The sequence below is a fragment of the Echinops telfairi genome, unplaced genomic scaffold, assembly GCF_000313985.2.
Source record: "Echinops telfairi isolate 266 unplaced genomic scaffold, ASM31398v2 ScPeMD7_7468;HRSCAF=8506_0, whole genome shotgun sequence".
Lineage (NCBI taxonomy): Eukaryota > Metazoa > Chordata > Mammalia > Afrosoricida > Tenrecidae > Echinops > Echinops telfairi.
In genome coordinates, this window is record NW_022111369.1 from 23,168,557 (window position 1) to 23,176,838 (window position 8,282).

Sequence of the window (8,282 nt, forward strand, 5' to 3'; positions counted from 1 at the left end):
AAAAGGGAAGTTGATAGCATTGATGACTGTATCACTCCACCTGATGGGATTGAAAAACAGACCTGTATGTGAATGGATATATTGGAATGAGTAAGATATGTCAATAAAAATATTATTAAAAAATATTTTTAAAAGACATAGCCTTGGAAACCCTCTATAGGGTTATATGAGTCAGTTGGCAGTGGCTTGTTTTTTTAATTTTGTTTGCTATTTGATTGAGCGTGATGTCCCTCTGCAGATGTCCCTCTAATGACATGTCCAAAGTACACAAGAAGAAGTCTTGGTATCCTCACTTCTGAGGGATATTTTGGCCTTACTTCTTCCAAAAATGGGTACTTGTGAACTTCTTTTTCTGAAAAGAGGGCAGTTGGTCCAATAATTGTGGGGACCTATGAATCGAAATTACAATACGAAATCATCTCACTCCTGCAAAAATGGCAATGATAAAACAACAACAACAAAGCCTGGCAAAGTTGTGAAGGTACTGTGAGTCATAAATGCTAATGGGATTGTAAAAAAGTATGACCACCGTGGAAAACAGTATGGTGCTTCCTAAAAAATCAAGAAATACCTTATGATCAGGTCATCCCATTCCTAGGTATGTATTTCAGCGATATAAAAGCAATGCCATGGATAGATATAGGTATACCTTATGTTCATGGCAATATCATTTATAATAGCAAATAGATGAAAGCCATCTAAGTGCCCAGAAACAGATAACTGGATGAGCACATTGTGCTGTGTGCAGACAACGGAACACTGCTGTGGGGTGCCATCAAGTCAGTGCTGACTCCTCTATCTATGTACAACACTGAAACACTGACTGATTCTGCACCACCCTCATAAGGGTTGTTATGCTTGACCAGGAACACAATAGAAGGTCCCAGAAAATGAGAAAAGATGTCTAAGAAACTCAAATTCCTAGAAAAGGATAGACCTACAGGGCCAATAGAGACTAGAAGAATCCCCCAAACTATCACCTTCTGATATCCTTTGAATCTAGAATTGAAATATCTTCTCTAAGACACAGTTCAGCCAAAGAAGAGATTGACTTATAAAATAAATTATATCACTCATAAGTAAGGTACTCCCTTAAGCAATTAATTATTGTTTGAGACTAAAGGGTCAACATTTACCCAGAAGCAAAGATGAGGAAACCAGGAGGAGAAGTGAAGCTAGGTCAATGGAAATAAAACAAACAGAATGGAAATCATGAGAATGTTGACATATTGTAAAAATTTTAACCAGTGACTGGGACAATTTGTATAAAAGTTGTTAAAGGGGGCCTGATTTGCTGTATACATTTTTACTTAAAACACAATAAAATATAATTTAGAAAGAAAAAAAAGACCTCCAAAGACTCAATGAAGAAACTATTTTATAAGATTAATAACCTACATAAACCATTATCTCATTTATCATGAGACCAGAAAAACTAGATGATGCCCAGCTATCATTACTGATGGTTCGAAATGGGGTCATATAGATGGTCTTGGAAGGAATGGGAGTAAAGGGTAAAAGGAAAGTCAACTTCTTATAAAAGGCCCGAATAATTGGGCCAGTTGAGAAGAGAGGACTTGTTGAGATTACTACTCACAGACACTTTTTAAACCTTGAACTGAAACTAGAGAGTGGTGTGTGCATGGGCATACACACACCCACACCCACCCAACCCCACAAATAAATAAATAAAGGGCATTACCCATAAGTGAAAAGCCAGCTTACGAAACTGAAAGGCAAATGATTACCCTAAAGCAACGATGAAAAGACAAAGGGTGAAGGAAACGAACACTGGAGATGCCAAACCCCAAGAAAGAAAACACAACGAAAGAGAATGTTGACACACTGTGAAAAGTGCAGCCAGCGTCACTGAGCACTCTGTGTGGAAACTGCCCAACAGAAACCTGACAAGCCCACTGTGCCGACTGTCACCAGAACACAGATGATGTTACTTAAAAACAACAACAGCAACCAATGAACTCCCCAGCATGCCTGTGAGGTAGTTGGTTTCTTGTGCCAACCTGGCCGAAAAACACATGTGGGGTTCATTGAAGGGCGGAGGATAAATGGCTCCTTGAGCCTCGCCTTTCAAGTTCTCGGGTCTCTTGCTTTCTGATGGTCAGACCAGGGTGCAGCTGCCTTAGCCAGTTCCCTGCTTCAGCTGACAAGGCTGACTTCCTGCAAGACATCCCTGAGGAGAAGCCACATAGACCTACCCCAATGCAGCCCTGGGTGCTGGAGCACACGTGTGGAGACCCCTGCCAGCGCTGAGATGCTTACACATTCACTGACTCGGCTTTCCTCCTGCAGTTGGCATCATAGTGTGTGTTTTGTGAGATGGAGGAGGACTTTGTGGATTGGTGTCGGACATATGGGTCAACGTTGGACTTGTGGGCTTGGGCAGCCCTGGGTTGGGATGTTTTCTTGATGTACACTTAACCTTTATATAAAACTTTCTCTTATACATGAGTTTCTGTGGATTTGTTTCTCTAGAGTACTCAGACTAACACAGTGCATGCTGATGTACCGGAGAGCTGATGTGAGCGAGGACCTGTCAAAGGCCCCTCTCCTAGTGTGGCCAAGCCTGTGCGAAGGAGCTCCTACCTCAGACTTGGAATCAGCAAGAAACAAGAAAAGAAAAGTAGAGACTACTAAATTTTATACTACGGAAATTAGAAGGAGTCCAGACTTGTGAAATTTCATCAAGATGTGAACTACATAATTTTTCTTACAAGCCAAAAATAGAGTGTTCAGGAAGCCCTGCCCTGTGAGCAAATCACAGTAAAAGTCAAAGGTGGTTAGTAATGTCACAGACACACTCAGTCCTTCATTCATTCAGACACTGGAATGTGGTCCGCTGGTTGCCAAAGACCTGCCCCTGATGTTGAGTAAAAGAAAAAAGTATATATATATAGAGAGAGAGAAGGAGAGAGAGAGAGAGAGCGAGAAAGAGAGAGAGAGAGAGAGAGAGAGAGAGAGAGAGAGAGAGAGAGAGAAGTCTAAAGGGCTTGCTACTTGTTAACCATCATTAGGTAAAAGCCCAAATGCCCTCCCAGTCTCTATATGCTTTATGGGAGGCTCCCCACTTTCCCCAGTCTCTTAGAAAAGGCCAAGCTTGTTCCTTTGCCTGAAACAATCATCCCACAAATATGCATGTGGCTGCCTTCTGCACTTCTTCCACATCTGGTTCACCCAGAGTCACACCCCTTGTTCCTCAGTATACTTTATTGTGTGCCATTTGTCCTCTGATGCCACATATATTCAGTGTGTGTGTGTGTGTGTGTCTTCTGACTGAGCTATAACTTCAGGCTGGGAGCGGCTTGTTTGTGCTAGGTTCATTGTTCATCCCCAGTGACTATAATGGTACCTGGTGAATTCCAGGTGCTCAATAGGCATTTGCTTTCATAAATGAATACCTTGAACAACAACGAGACACCAACATATGCGGCCGATATTCTTTCAACTCTCCGCAGAAATCTGTTTTCTGGGATGAGCACTAATATTTTGCACTTAGAACAGGGGGAGATGAGGTCAAATTCCACCGCGGTCAAGTTGATGCCGACTCACGGTTGCTGGGTGGGACAGTACAATGGCCCCATGGAGGGTCCGGAGCAGTTCTCTTTTGGGAAGCAGATGGCCGGCCACACCTTTCACCACCACGCCACCCAAGATTCTAATCTTGGACATATTTCAGCATAAATGATGGTCTGTCCTACTTATCAGAGTTTGAAAACATGGGTCACTCTGTCACCCAAACATGCTCACATAAAGATCCAATGAGTAAAATTCCCTCAGGAATTCAACTAGGAGGTCCAGACTAGAATAATGTGATTCACATCTTCTACAATGGACTATTCAGTGGTTACACATTTGGGCTGCTTACTACAAGGTCAGCAGTTCAAAACCACCAGCTGCCTTGAGGGGGAAAAAGACAGGACTTTCTATCCCATTGAGTTACAGTCTCAGAAAGCTCCAGCGCAGCTCTGCCCCGTCCTACAGGCATCGAACCAAAGCTAGTGAGTTTGACTGTTGAGTTCTACACACCACAGAGCCCTCGTGTCTTTGGTGCCAGGAAAAGACTGGAACACAATTCTGGTGACGAATTCATGGAAATGGTGGGTAATGTGTGTGTAGGAGAATCTTCTAATTAAAATGATCTGCACTTTTTTTGGTCTGAGGCATTTTTATAGTTTTCACTTGCTGGTTGGCCTGGAGTTCCCTAATCCGTTGAATGGAATTAGAAGTCCCGTCATGTTTCTGTTTCCTAGAAGGCCCTCTGGTCCTTCAGATTGTGCCTGCCTCCCCAGATGAGGGAGGTCTCAACAGAACCAAGGAGCATTGCCCGGGAAGCCCGCGGTGGGGGTGGGGCACCGAGACATGGCACACACAGGGAAAGGGATGGGCCAGGGGAGCGCGGGGCTCCACCGCCTGAAAACGAACCACACGTGCCCTGGAATCTGCGCGACTCTGTTGAGCACGGCACTCAGGCTGGCCTCTGTCCAAGCGGGTTTAGTGGGAAAAGTATTAACGCCTGCAAGGTGGTCCCAGGGCCAGGTCCCGGAGGACAGAGCTTGCAGTGTAGTTGGGGGAGCAGGAGGCGCAGGCCCACCACTGCTCAATGACAAGGCACTCTATCATAGCCCACACTGCGGCCTTAGCGCCCAGACGGCGGGCAAGGAATGATGGAAACCCGTGGGTCCCGCAGATGGACATGAACGAGGGAGCAGGGCTGTCCTCTGAGCACATAATCGACATACCAGAACAGGCATGGGTTTGTTTAGGGCTAAGCCATGGCAACACGTTAGAGCTGTGCAGCTCCCAGAACAGCTGTATAGCAGGGGCCCTGAGCACGGCAGCACGGTGTTCCTGGACTCCGTGCTCAGGCTTGGTGGTGTTATATCTTCAAACAGCACCTAAGTGTTAAACCTTCAGTTCATTTGCACAGGGCAGCTAAGAAAACAAAGCAACTCCTAGTCCTCCTCTGGTGGCTGCAGACAATCCGTCCTCTTACCTCTTCCCTCCAAATGGAAGTCGGTTTTCAATAGCACAGAAAGAAAAAAAAGTTTTAAGGGGTGGGGTGGGGGGAAGCATTGGAGAAATAGGCTATGACTTGAAGCAAGCACTATTCTTTGTAGAAGGCAGTCACTGCGGGGGAATTTGAACGGATGCACAGATTCACGTTGCCCATGGGCCAGTTCCATGTTAGATTTTCAGTTAAGGAAGGAGCCCCACTGGCGTCGTGGGTTATGTGTTGGGCCGCTAACTGCAAAGTCAGCTGTTCGAACCCACCAGGTCTTCTCTGAGAGACGGATGAGGCTCCCATAAAGATCACAGATTCTAAATCTGAAAAGGACAGTTCTACTCTGTCCTACAGGGTCACAGTGAGTTGGAATGGACTTGGTGGCAGTTACATGAAGCCAGCCTACTTCAGTGGTATTGCCCACGAACGGTTGTTAATAATTTTAGAAACGCCAGGGTCTGGCACTTACTTCTTGCCTATTTTCTTTGTTTGGATCTGAGGAAGGCGTTTCCAAAAGAGAGTTACTCTAACTCAAATAAAGTGTGAACATCACAGATCTAGTGCGTCTTTAGAGAGAAGGCCAGCCTGGTCAAGATCGGGTAAGGGCCTTCTCCAGGACTAGTTTAGTGACCCAGGAGGCCTCGTCACTCCTGGCTCGGTGCTCACTGGTCCAGTTGAATCTCCCATAGATGAGATTGATCATTAAAGTCTGGGGGCAATGGGCATTCCTAATCTGGAAGGGACACTGTGAGTGTGGAGCAGGACCGGGTGCTGTTTCGTTCCATTGTGCAGAGGGTCACTATGGAACGGACTCAACGGCACCTAACAGCAATGACCATGTGGAATGGGAGGCCGCGGGTGGCACAGAGTTATACCTTCCAATCAAATGGGTAATGACTGGAGTCACCCGGAGGTGCCCTGGCAGAAAGGCAGAAGGGCTACTTTGGAAAAAAACAGCTCGTAAAGCCCCCTACCTGGCAACGGCTCTATTCTACCACAAAAATGACGATCACGAGTAGACACAGACTCAACAGCAACTGGCTCATCTGGAGCGGGGATCCAGCCTACCACTTGAGAGGTGACTGGGTTTCCAGTTCATCTGCAGCGCTGTGCACCCCTGCTGGCATTCCGCGACCGAGCTCAGGCTTCAGCCCGCACAGGATCTATTGAACCCACCCCACCCTCCACGGGTGCCAGAGGAACTGTGGGAATAAAAAAGGGTGAAAGAAAGTTTGATGCTTTCTTTTTCCCTATGTATCGGAATTCCAGTTTTCGGAATTCCAGCCATGAACCTCTGCTCCAGAGCCGCTTGGAGGAGGGAAGATAATGGGCTCTAGATGTAGGCTCTGGCAGCATCTCATCATTTTTTGTTTCCTGCCAGCCAAGCAAGACACTCCCCCTCAAAGTGTGGTTTGAGGACAGGCCACACCTGGGAGCCCGTTGGGCATGTAAATTAATTGGCCCCAGCCCAGCCCTTTTGAATTGGAACCTCTGGTTTGGGGCCCAGGAATGTGTTTTCATTACACATTCACAGGTAATTTGTTACATTGTTTAATTGTTTGATTAGATTCCCATGTAATTTGTTAGCATTGACCTAGATCCAGACCAAAAAAACCCAAATCCCGAACCACTTGCCACTGAGTTTATTCCAATTCAGCTACCTCATAGGACAGACTAGAACTGCTTCTTAGGGTTTCCAAGACCATAGACCTTGATGGGCACAGCCAGCCACATCTTTATCCCACTGGGTTCGAAGCCTCACCCTTGTGCCAACACTTACCCACCTTGCCAGCAGAAATACAGCACAGTGATGTTCAGAGCAGCAGCATCTGCTTCACCTGGGAACCTGGTTGAAGTACAGATTTTCCACCTGTTCAGGATCTCCCCAACTAGAAATGCCGAGGGCCCTAGAAAGCTCTGTTTTCACAAGTCTGACACACACTGAAGCTTGATAAGTCACGGATCAAAAAGGTGAGGAAGGGAGGCATGACTCAGGCCATCCCCCTTAACCGAACAAAGAGCTAGGGTTTCCCCGATTGGGTTATGTAGAGTTATGTAAAGCACTTGTAAAATTCCAAAACCAAACTCACTGCCGAGGAGTCAATGCCGACTTAATGTGGACCCTATCTATAGGGCAGGTCGAACAGTTTCTGTAGGTTTCTGAGACTGTAAATGTTTATGGGCATAGAAAGCCCATCTTTCTCCCAAGGAGCAGCAGGTGGTTTTAGACAGTGGACCTTGCAGGTTGCAGCCCAATGAGTTTCCACCACCCCACCAGGGCACCTGAAGGTATTCGCAGTTGTTCTTTAAATAAAGGAGTCCTTGGTCAAATATAGTTGGGAAATACAAGGTTACTCATTTTTACTTGGCATGGCAATACTACACAGCTTACACGCACATTGTGACTCTTGGGGGAGGTGCTGTTGGTGTTAGGTTCCATGGGGTAGTTTCCCCTCCTAGCAACCCTGTGTCCAATAGACCGGCGCTCGCTCTGCTCACAACTGTTGCCATGGTTGGAATCCATGATTGGAGCCACTGTGTCAATCCAGCTCAATGAGGGTCTGTCGACCTCTTATTTGCCGACCTTCTTCTTTCCCGAATATGATGTCCTCTTCCAGGGATTGATCCCTACTGATAACATGCCCAAAGCATGTGACATGAAATCTTGCCATTCTCACAGCTAAGCAGCATTCTGGCCACACTTCTTCTCAGACAGATATGCTCATTTTTTCCTGGTAGTCCATGGTATAGTCAATATTCTTTACCAAAACGTCATTCCGAATGCATCAATTCTTCTGAGGTCTTCTGTATTCCCATCCAGGTTCCTCATGCATATGAATACTGGTCGTGGAAGGCATGATTTCCTCTTAAAATACACTTCAACTTGACTCGGCCATGACTCTCAGTGGCTTTGCAGTGTAACTGGGCCAGTTATAGAATGACCCACCTTCATGCGATCTGGTGTGATAAAATCAGTTAAGTTTAAGTGTGGGATGCAACATGCTTAATCCCATTACAGATCTGATCCGATGATGTTAAGGGGAATCCCCTTGGCATGTGCCTTGCAATAGCTTTCATCTTACAAGAGATAAAAGGAGAGAGATGACGCAGAGAGCGGGAAACCTACCACCACCGAGAAAGAAGAGCTGGGAATGGCGTGCATCTGTTGGGTTCAGATGCCTGTGCTGGGCACTTCCTAGATCCAGGGAAAGATGACGCCAAGCCCTGTGGAGCTCTGCACAGAATGCCAGGCCGAACAATG